At 35.6% G+C, this 12,342-nt stretch overlaps 1 protein-coding gene across 5 annotated transcripts in view; it reads right to left on the bottom strand.

The window, feature by feature from the left end:
* Positions 1–12,342, bottom strand: part of NBAS (neuroblastoma amplified sequence) — a 339,068-nt gene that overhangs the window by 27,845 nt on the left and 298,881 nt on the right. The gene's annotated exons all lie outside the window — the stretch shown is intronic.

The raw sequence follows: 12,342 nt of genomic DNA, 5'->3' as shown, positions 1-12,342 counted from the left end.
ATTCAACAACATCTCCCCCACCCCCACTCCCCCAAAAACCTTCAAAAGCTCTACGTTTTACCCAACTTCAAACATCTATGTTACAAATTGCTTAGAACGAAGTCACAGGAAGGTTCTTAACATTCTTTAGCAAAATAAATTCAAACAAGTAGACTTCCATAGAACTGGCTTATTGGCATTCGATGTATGTTATGTTAAAATACTGAACTGTTTCATGTGAAATTATAATAGTTCACCATACTCAATGTTAGCCAATGTTTTTAGTTTAAATTATCCTGCATTGCTAATTTTCATTTTAGAATGAGTATCGCTAAATCTTCACATTGTCTAGAAAATTTCTCTAATTTGAAAGTAAAGATTTTACTAAAGTACATTTGACATGGAATTTTTTTTTGCTATAAATCAAAATAAAGTAAAATAACTTTTATTCACATCTCCATTTCTAGTGCAAAAGAAGTCTATCAACTAAAAATACTAATTTTTCCTCTCATTGAATAACCAAATGATACTTCTTTTACATTGAGGCAGTCCTCAAGCAAGTCATACCTCCAACACCTCTGTGAATAAAATGTTTGCTTTTTTTTTAAGTTAGAAAGCAGTTTTAAATATAAAAGTAAGCCAAAAGCTGGTTCTCTTGTTTCCTAGCCTCTCCCAACATAGACTCTCTATATTTGGACTCAGAGGCTGATACTCTGAAAGAATAATGAGAACAGATGGTTACCTATATATTTGCTAAATTGTCTATACTAATGCATGTTTCCAAAACATTTGATTTAATGGTCACCCTGGCTCTGACCCCAGCAGTCACCTGAAAAAGTTATACCATGAATTCTGCATTTTCACAAAAGTTGATATGTACAATGAAATTATTGGTAATTACCATGTGGAGTCTTCCTCACACAGTGACCATTCAGATCCTTCCAAACCTGACTTAAAGCCCCATGTCATTCTTCCACGGAATAATAACCCAAAAGCTTTTTCTTGTTTTTAAAATAATTTTATAATACAGTAAGTTAGCTGATCCTTCCAACAGCTTTGTATGGAGAACTGCACAGGTATTTTTAACCTCAATCTACAGATGAAGAAACAGGCTTATCTGTCCTGGTAACATGGCTAGCAAGCAGCAGAGCTGATATATAATTATACTCAGATCAGGATGTTCTGAAGCTAGAGGACTCAGTAAGCTAGAGAAGCTCTGAATTATTTAAATTAGTAGTCTAATTGGGAGTTTGGCAATATTTTCTTGCCTATTTATAAAGAAAGGTTTAAAAAAAAAACAAAACCCTCTCAAACTCAAGACATCCATCTGTCATTATCTGACCTCACCACCTTCAATTCCTCTCCAGCCTCGGGGCCTCCCAGGCGCTCTGTGCATTCATCACTCCCGCTTCCACCTGGGGAACTTGGATCTGCTTCCTCTGCCTGGCACATTCTTTCTTTAGATACCTGCATGGCTCATTCTCTCATTTCTTTCAAATCTCTCAAATGTCACTTTTTGAGGGAACACACTGCGTAACTACCCCCCCCCCACAAAGTAGCATATTCCCCCACCCCTATCTACCTCCCTCACCTTTATTTTCCTTCTTAGCACTTACAAGTACGTGACATATTGCATATTTGTTTGAGAAAACAGAAACTTATTTGTTCACTGGTTTATCCCCACTACGTAAAATAATACCTGATATAGAGTAAATGCACCGTACTTATTTAGTGAATGGATGAAATAATGAATGGATATACAAATGAATGAAGATAATTTATTTATAAAATCTTGTAACGCAGAACTATATTAAATATTCATGGAGTTACCATAAATTTTTGGCTGTTCTTTTTTTATTGGAGATAGATGTAAGGTTTAAAAAAAAGATCCCACCAAAAGGAAATCACTAAAAAAGACCCAGAGGTAGCATGTGTATTGACATTATGTTTCAACCGATGATGCCTTGCAGTTAGCTATGTGATTTCAATAAAGTCCCTTGTTTTGAGTCTCATTTTTCCTCGTCTGAAAATTGGGCTCCAAAAATCCCTGATGTCCCAGAAGTTCTAAGGAGGTATCTGGAGGTCCGCAGCAGGGTAAATGGCTGCTTTCTTCTTTCTGAGTTATAATCTGAGTTTATTTGTAGAGAAGGTTTTGTGCTTAAAAAAATATTTTTTAAACAACTGAATGTCTCCCAGCAGTGCCAATATTCCAGTTTCTTTAATTAACTGCAGTATAATTAATAACAAGATGATTCTCCCTTACATGAAATGCAGCCATATCATGAAAATGAAGAGATTAGGCAAAAGTGATTCATGTTTTCAATATCATTTAGATTTCTTTCTTTTCAGAAACTATAATAGCTTGTAAATTTTTAGGGCATGAACTGTATCATAAGGGAAGGAAAGAGAAACTAGAAACTATAAATTAGATCTCTCTCTGTTTGTTTTTATATTAGTGTACCAATATTAGTTTCCATTTTAAAAAATGCGTTTGCTAATAAGTGTTTTGTACAATGCCTTTCTCACACGTACACAGAATTGTAAGAGTATGGCTTTTTCAGGAAACATTTTCTCCTGAATCCTCACTAATCATTTCAATTATTAGTAACTTATTTTTCAGAGCATTGACACCCATGTTTAAAATACAAATGTGAAAAATGTAGTAACTTAACACAATTATCCATTTTGTGTATGGACACTTGCATACTCCCTTGTTATCAAAAAGGATGTCAAATTGTTATTACTCAGCTCTTAAGAAAGCAGTTTTAAATTCTATCGCTGTAGCTACGAAAGCTTTACCTTATTTGAGAAGAAAATGGGCCTAAAGATGAACTTGAGCACATGTTGTTTTTTTTTTTAACACATGATAAAGAATATACTTTGTTGGATAATCATTATATACTCTGATATACAAGTGTTCATCTAGGACTTGTGTCCACATATTAAAATAACTAAATTTATCAAAACTTACCAAAATAACATAAGCTTATCTTGTTCATCATGTCTAAAAGCCTTTAAAAATAAATTCTGGTAACTAAAACTCAAAATGAATTTTTGTATAAAGAAATATGAAAGGTAAACATATACAAGGAACTTCCAGCTTGGACAAAATGGCTTTGACCCATTTTTCCCTACTCCTCTCTGCTAAGCACAACTATAAACTATGAAAATAATGAGACACCAAATGAGAACTCTTAAAGGTAGGAAAAAAGAAAGCAAACTAGTTTGGGACCCTAGGACTTGAGGAACAATGCAGCAGGAGGGTATCTTGTGTTCCTTCACCAACAGAAGGAAGACACTTAGACCCAGTGTTTCCTGACTCCTCACCTAGAAACAGAAGACATCCCAGGTAAGGTCATTTCTCAGAATTCCAGAAGAAAGGGAGAAAGAAAGTGGAGCTGAAAGAGTATTTTAAGAAATAATATCTAACAACTTCTCAAATTTGGTGGAAGATATGAATCTACAGGTTTAAGAAGCTGAGCTAACCCCAGAAAGGGTAAGTCCAAAGAAATCCATTCCAAGACACAACCCAATTAAACTCTTGAAACCAAAAGACAAGGGAAAATATCTTGAAAGCAGCCAGAACAACACATTACCTAAGAAAGTACAACAATTTGAATAACGGGATTAATCATCTGAAACCATGGAGGCCAGAAAGAAGTGGCACAATATTCTTCAAGTGTTAAAAGAACCGTCAATTGAAAATTCTATATACAGAAAAACTACCCTTTAGGAAAAAAAGGAAAATAAAAACATTTTCAGATAAGGAAAACTAAAAGACTCTGTTACCAACAGCCCTCATCTTAACGACTAGCTAAAGGAAGCTCTTCAAACAGAAAGGAAATGATAGAAGAAGGAACTTTGGAACATCAGAAGGAAGAATGTAGAATACAAAAAGCAGAAATATGGGTAAATACAATAGACTATCCTTTTTTATATAAATTTTCTAAATTCTATTTGATGATTAAAGCAAAGATTATAACACCAACTGATAATCAAGGCAATGATATTTAAAAGCAGAAAGGTAAAGTGGCCCAAACAGAAGTGATAGTTCCACATTATACTCCAAGACAAGGAAGTCCACTCCTACCACTCTTATTTAGCATCATACTAGGAGCTCTAGCCACTGCAATAAGGCAAGAAAAATAAATAAAAGGCATACATATTAGAAAGAAAAAAATAAAATTCTATTTGCAGATAACATGGTTGTCTACATAGAAAATTCAAGAGCTCTATTAAAAAAAAAACCAAAACCCCTAGTACTAATGAATGAGTCAGCAAAGGCACAGGACAGAATCAAAACAGAAAAATCAACCTCATTTCTATATACTAACAATGAACAAGTGAAAACTGACAATAAAAACATAATACCATTTATAATTGCTTCAAAGAAAATTTTAAAATCTACATGTTCAGGATCTATATCCTAAAAAAATATAAAATGCTGATGAAAGAAATCAATAAATGAAGAGATACACTGTGTTCATGGATGGAAAGACTCAACCTAGTAAAGATGTCAATTCTCTCTAAACTGATCTACAGGTTTAATACAATGTCTATCAAAATCCCAGAACGGTTTTTTGTAGATTTAGACAAGCTTTTATAAAATGTAAATGGAAAGACATTCCCTAGAATAGCTAAAACTATCTTGACAAAGAAGAATAAGGTGGGAGGAATACCTCTACTTGATATTGAGATTTATTATTTAGCTACAGTAAGAAAGATAAGTGGTATTGGTAGAACGATAGAGACAAAGATCAAAAGAACAGAATAGAGAACCCAGCAGCGAATATACCCAACTTATTTTTGACCAAGGGCATAAGCATTTCATTGGAGGCCAGACAGTGTTTTCAACAAATGGTGCTGGAGGAAATGGATATCCCTAGGCAAAAAAGGGAAATAAACCTCAACCCAAACCTTACACTTAATGCAAAAATTATTCAAAGTTGATAAGAGATTTAAATGTATTAAATGTTAAATGTAAAACTATAAAGCTTTAGGGAAAAAAAACATAAAGAGAAAACCGTGAAGATCCAGGGATAAGCAAAGCGCCTCTGCTCATAAGACTTGGAGAAACGTGAGAAATCCATGGAGAACTGTCTCTCAGCAGTTTTTTGAGACGTTTACAACCCATCCTGCTGGGAAAGAGTCCAAGACTAGTCTATCTTAATGCCAAATTCTGTTCTTTAGAACAGTGAAGGTTCCTAAACATGGTTTTCTAGATGATCAAAGAGTTAATACTTCTTCTTTTGAAGAGTAATATTTACTGTAAAATTTATTTAAGAAAATGATGACACACTAAATTTAAAAAGGTACGTCTTTCGGGCTTCCCTGGTGGCGCAGTGGTTGAGAGTCCGCCTGCCGATGCAGGGGACACTGGTTCGTGCCCCGGTCCGGGAGGATCCCACATGCCGCGGAGCGGCTGGGCCCGTGAGCCATGGCCGCTGAGCCTGCGCATCCGGAGCCTGTGCTCCGCAACGGGAGAGGCCACAACAGTGAGAGGCCCGCGTACCGCAAAAAAAAAAGGTACGTCTTTATAATTAGACCCATATATACTAAGCCCCTATACCGGTGACTTGAGTTATTTTCACATATACTATGTATTCTTCTATCATTGATTTCAGCCCTTATAATAAGTTCCACTTATTACTTCTAGTCATTTTCAGTATTTTTCTTGGGTTTTCCAGAAATTAGGATGATACAATCTATAATAATGGTAATTTTGACTTTTTAAAAAGTTATAGCTCCTACTTCTGTTTCTTGTCTTGCTACATTGACTAGGATGCTGAAAAATAATAATGATATTGGGCATTCTTGTTTTGGTTTTAATTTTAATGAAAATGCCTTCAAATTTTTAGTGTTAAAAAAGTCTGCTATAATTAAAATCCTAGTGATCAGCAGGGAACATGAAGCACAGCAAATGATCAATATACATTTTTTGGTAAAAAATATAATAAAAATATTGATGTTATCTACATACTTTCTATAAGACGGTTTTGTCCCAATATATTTTCATATCACAACTAGTAATAGTGCTCATTAATGGTAAAAAAATTTAAACAACTTTCAGTTGAAGAAAATCACTATGTCATAAATCTGACAAATTATCTAAAAAAAAAATTTAGGAAGAGAAGTATTGCTCTGAGACAATAAAAGTTAAAGCAAACACATCTCAGAGGCTTACAGAGACTGTGAGAGCATGTGATTTATATTAATATCATGGGAACTAAAATTCCCTAAAATACCCCAAAACAAGGCAACTGGCTGAGCATGAATGTGGACCTATGAAAGAATCAGATTCTCTCTTTTCTGAGAAGTACTGCAGTCTGTATTGAAATATATATTCCCAGTATCTAAATATATTTCATAAAAGTATAAGAGGTACAGAGAAATGACTTCGGTGTCCAAACAGAATATGAAATGACTATAGAATGTATTTTAAAAGAGAGGAAAAACTAACTGTAGGTGGCTATCAAATGCTCCAACATACTTCATAAGGACTTCATAACACACTTCATAACATACTACCATAAGGAGACTCTAAAATAAATAATAAAGGGCAATTCAATTAAATGTGCAGCTTTTAAAACAGTGTTGGTAAAGTCAAAGTAATACAGAAAAATGTTTATTTTGGAGACATTACTGGACCTTTCTGAGGCTTAATTTCCTCTTTTGTAAGATGAAGATCCTTCATATTTATATCACGGTTGTGAACATTAAATAAGAGGATACAAATAAGATAGCTAGCAAGAGGCTGGCACATGGTAGGCACACAATAAATGATGGGTATTATTTATATTATCATCTATATAATACGCTAGATATGAAAAAGCAGAAAGCTGGATGTGTGCTATGATTTCTTCTAACAAGAATTATGCCTATAGATTAGGCAGGACAGAAAAAGAATACAAAGAAACATGGCTATTTTAGGATAATGGAATCATGGGTTAACTTTTATCTCTTTTTAAAGTCTCATTTATTTGTGCAACAATTAAAGTATTTGAAATGACTCTTAAGCATGCCTTCCAAAGATCAGTAAAAATAAAATTGAGAGAAATTGCTATTTTTTTCCCTACACTTTGTTTTATCCTGTCCTTTTCCCCAGTGAAAACAAAAGGAACATGTATCTGTTTTAACACTTCTGTCCCTTCCCCAGTGAGCAGGGGGTGAAAATGTTCACTATTTTACAGGCACCATAGAGTTGGTGACGACTCCATACTGACACCAGTAACTAAGTATCACAGGATTTTAAAGGGCAAAATTCGAATGTGACGCAAACATAAGGATATTTCTTTCCCTTTTTGTCTCTGAAACTGATGTTTCTCTCCTCATTGAATTGGGTGACTTTAGCCCTTGAGGTAAGTCAATTTGTCAAGCAGCTGCAGCCTCCTTATCAGACACAGAGTCACTGTCCTTGAAAAAGTGGACTGAGTCACTTATTCTCAGATGAGAACAGCTTTAACCTTAAATTTCTCTGAGGCTGCTTGAAAGTGAACATGACTATCTTAAACTGAGGCACCTCTCCTGCAATCGGCACCTTCCTACAGGCATTGATAGCAGCTTACCTTATCTTCAGATATCTGTAAACACGAACAAGGTATTAATGCATATGAAAGTACTTTATGAATAGAAAAAAATTACCAACATGTAGAGGATTATTACTGATAGTAGTATCACTAGTCACCATATTCCTACCCTGAATGTGAGTTTATGAGCTGTTCTAAAAGGCTCATATGATGACACCTGATTTAAAGTTACCAAGGCACTGTGCAACTCCATTCACGAACACAGTAAGGTCAGGCTGAGCTTTCTGTACACAGGGCTTCAAAATACAAAACAAACAAAAATCCCTACTTCAATAGATATACAGAAATATGAAAAGGTAACAGAAATGATCTCTACAATACTAGACCCTTGTATGTTACAGCTACTCCTTTTATAAGGTTTCTGGTGGCCAACACTGTCTGTTGTGTCCACTGGGTCTAATCAAGATCTCTGGTGAAGGAAAGTCAAATTTTTAGAAGACAAAGAAGTCATAAGCTTCTGCTGGACTTAGTCAGAAGCTATTAGACTTACCCCACCAATCTCAGCAGTGCTTAGACCAGTATCTGGCACACAATAAGTACTCAGTAAACAGTATTATTACTATTAACTACAGTAACTGATTACTATTCTTAGATAAGAGAATATAAACAGAACGTAAATTACGATCATGTCCATTTCTGAGTATTTTTAAGTTTTATTAAATAGAAAACATAAAATTGTGGTAATAGGACTAAAGTTTAAATACTAAAAGTAGGATAGCTATCTTCTAGGAGATTTTCCCATTTCTATGGCAGAGAACTAAAGAATAGATGTAGCTACTGAGAGAATTTCATAAGTACTATATCTTGCACTGCTTATAATAAAGGCAAAATGTGTTGTTGAAACAGCCTGAAGGTTCAAACAGCCTTCCCTAGCCCACGCGGAGGGAAGAATATCTACCAAAGAGAGGGTGTACGGATAAGGAACAAAGAAATGAGAGATTGAATTATTTCCCACCTTTGCCTCTAGGTCTGGTGATGAGCACAAACATTTAGCCTCTGCTTCTCTCCTAAGGTATATTAGGAGAATGATATTGTATATCATTGTGTATTTGTGAACTCCTCAAGAATAAATGGTTCTCTATTGCCATAAAAAGTCTCTCCTAGGGCACAGCAAACATGCCCTTGGGATGGGGGGAAACCCAATGAAAGAATTAAGTTCCAAAGGGTTTTCCAGGTGTTTGAGGCTGTATGTGCGGTGCATAAACACATAAACATACACAAAAAGCTAGCAACCACACTTATGAGCCATGTTCTACAGCCTACTTAATTTATCGTATCTCAAAAGATAGAAATTACACAATAAAGCACTCCATAATCACTCTCCATAAGTGCTGTTGTAACTTCAATACATAATACATATTTTCACATGGCTAAATATTTAATGAAAACATTTTTAAATGAGACATATGAGAGGGGGAAAATACTTTGTTTTAAAATAAGAAGATTTGCCTTACAAATTTTTTCTCTAGGACAAATAATCAATCACGCCATAAGAGTCTCCATAAATACACATGTTTACTTTAAAGAACTGCTATACAAGCCAATCTTTTAAGGCCAGACTTTGTTTTTTAGTTAATGTTGATAAAGTATTAATAGAATAATTCATGGAGCTGGAAATGCTTTCACTGTAGTGTATCATTCAGACTTAGGTGGAATACTGGCCCTGCCGCCTCATAGCTCTGTGACCATGTAAAAACACCTCACCAAGCCTTAGTGTTTTCATTTGTAAAAATAAGGTAATAATACCTAACCTATCAGGGTACTTTGAAAATAATATAACATAATATAATATATAACATAATACAGGACAATATACATACATACACACACACCTGTATAGGTATCTAACACTGAGTTAACACTGAGCTACTATGGCAGCCACAGTATTGGTAGTTCATTATTATACATCATTCTGCTATGTTTTAGCAGAGGTACTATAAAGATTTCTTAACTACTCTGAGCCTATTTGCTCATGTGTTGAATGGAATGATAAGATCACTTCCATCAAAAGGGTTATTATGATTTCTATCAGTTTCATAGTGATATCACAGGGAGACCTGCATCAAAATCTTCCTCTGATTTAGGAAATTTCCTTTTTTTCTTGTAAATATGCTAATTTGGCTGCCTTGATAATTATGTAAGCAACAAAATTCCTCATTAAAAAAATGGATCCATGACTTTGTCTTATAATCAGCTTCTCTGCTGTTCTGTGTTTAATGACATGTTCCACCACTGACTCGTCCTTGACCGGAATCATGGAAGTCCACACTGAAACATCTTTTTTGCCAACATGGCTAATTTCAAATGTTGCATAATACAGAATTATCTATCCAATATACATCCTAAAATTTATTCCAGTAACTGCATCTTTTAAAAATGTGATGTTGGGCTTCCCTGGTGGCGCAGTGGTTGAGAGTCCGCCTGCCGACGCAGGGGACACGTGTTCGTGCCCTGGTCCGGGAAGATCCCACATGCCGCGGAGCGGCTGGGCCCGTGAGCCATGGCCGCTGAGCCTGTGCGTCCCGAGCCTGTGCTCCGCAATGGGAGAGGCCACAACAGTGAGAGGCCCGCATACCGCAAAAAAAAAAAAATTTAAAAATGTGATGTTGTTTGCATATTGTGTTACACCAGGACATTCTGCTCATTTTGTCTGAAAACATTTTAAATATGCTAATATCCCTATGTAAACATCAACTGTAAACAATTGATTGCCATTTCTCTATGGACAAAATCTTCCACCTGTAGGGATGTAGGAAAACATAACATCTAGTAAATGTTTTTATTATTTATTAAAAAAAAGGGTTATTATGAGGTTCGAATGATAAGATACACATACAAAGCCTAATGTTTGGTTCATAGATGGCTCTAAAAAACATGAAAACTGATAGTATGTGAAGTATCTTCTCAGCTTAAGTAAAAACAGATTTCTGCTGTAATGACCAGAGTTTTTATTTTGAATCTATTTTTATTACAGTTAGAAGTTATCCAGAGAATTATGCGTAGTAGAAGAAAATGGTGGCCATTGAGCTATGTGGCCTCCTATATATTCTCTATATAGAATACCTACATATCCTCCAAAACAAAAAGAACAAGAACAAATAAATTAAATAAAACCCATACATTCAGCACAATTACAGGCCAAGAATGTCTAAACTTCAAAGTATCGTAAGTGAAAAAGGAAGAATGCCCAACTCCAAAGAATGATCTCTCACATTCCATGTAAATGTTTCACATATTCAGAAAGTGGATCCATAATTGAAATAAACACGAACAGCAAAAACCATACAAATAGAAATAAAATTAATCTATCTATAAGTGAATAAGCAAATCACAGTGGAGGTGGTGTGTGTGTGTGTGTGTGTGTGTGTGTGTGCGCGCGCGCGCGTGAAAAAGAGAGAGAGAGAAGGGGAGGGAGGGAGAGAGAGGGAAGGAGAAGTAACCTTGAAAAAAGATTTTTGAGTACTATTACTCTAAGGCTAAAGACAAAAAGAGCTCTACACAAATATTCTAGCTAGTAAGTTGGCTAGAATTTCCAGAACTACTTTATGTGTACTCTAGGATTAAGCAAATAAATAAATACATTGTGGATAATGAGAGTCAAGTTTCTCACTGACAGAGAAAGGAGTTCACAAATAAGGAAAGAGAGAAGACTAAACTGTGTGGAACTGGATTGGAATTGGAAGGATCAATACAAACTCATGGTTTTTAAAATGAATATAGACAGACATAAAAATAGATGTAGACATATGTGTGCTCTGTCCCCTAAGAGGATCTAGAAACTATAATACCACTGCATCAATGAGTACACCTAGCACCCGAGTCTTGGCTTCTAAATGTCACTCTTTATTTAAAAAATCAAGCTTTTTAAAGTCAATGACTGAATCTAGATCCAGACAGGGAAAGTGTAAGAGGGTCTCGAACATCTGTGGTTCAAAAAGTGATGGGATGGGCACAAGTCAAAAGGATGCAGGAGAAGACCTGAGCAAAGCATTAAAATGGTGACAGTAATAGATTACAACCGCAGAACAAAATGAGAATCCTTGAGCTTGTAGTGATGTAAATAAGTAAATAAATGAATAAATACATACGGGGGAGAACAAATGATAAAAAATACCATTTGGGAGACACCACAGTGATCATTAACTCAGGCAACAGTCATCAATGCATGCTAAAATTAGCTGGTGAAAGTACGGCGAGAAACAGTGCTTACACAATCTCAAAGTACCTCAACACAAGACATGTATTAATCCCAAAGGGAAAAAAGGTAATTTTATATAGAAGAAATATGGTTGACACCACCTCAATCAAGTGATCAAAATGAACACTGTCAGTAAAGGAACACAATAGTACCGTATATCTCCTAAGATAACGTAGTGGGAAGGACCCAAAATCACTTCTGTGGTATTCTCACCAAAAATGCACAACTTGGGCTTCCCTGGTGGCGCAGTGGTTGAGAGTCAGTCTGCCAATGCAGGGGACACGGGTTCGTGCCCCAGTCCGGGAAGATCCCACATGCCGCGGAGCGGCTGGGCCCGTGAGCCATGGCCGCTGAGCCTGCGCGTCTGGAGCCTGTGCTCCGCAACGGGAAAGGCCACAGCAGTGAGAGGCCCGCGTACCGCAGGAAAAAAAAAAAAAAATGCACAACTTGAATACACGAACAAAACTCAGACAAAGTCAAATTTAGTGGTATTTTACAAAATAATTGGCCAGTGCTTTTTTTTATTTTTTTTTTTTTTTATTTTTTATTTTTTTTGCTGTACGCGGGCCTCTCACTGTT

This window comes from Monodon monoceros, unplaced genomic scaffold (assembly GCF_005190385.1).
Source record: "Monodon monoceros isolate NGI ecotype Baffin Bay Population unplaced genomic scaffold, NGI_Narwhal_1 Super_Scaffold_19, whole genome shotgun sequence".
Classification (NCBI taxonomy): Eukaryota; Metazoa; Chordata; class Mammalia; order Artiodactyla; family Monodontidae; genus Monodon; species Monodon monoceros.
This window is presented reverse-complemented; position numbering and strand designations above follow the sequence as displayed.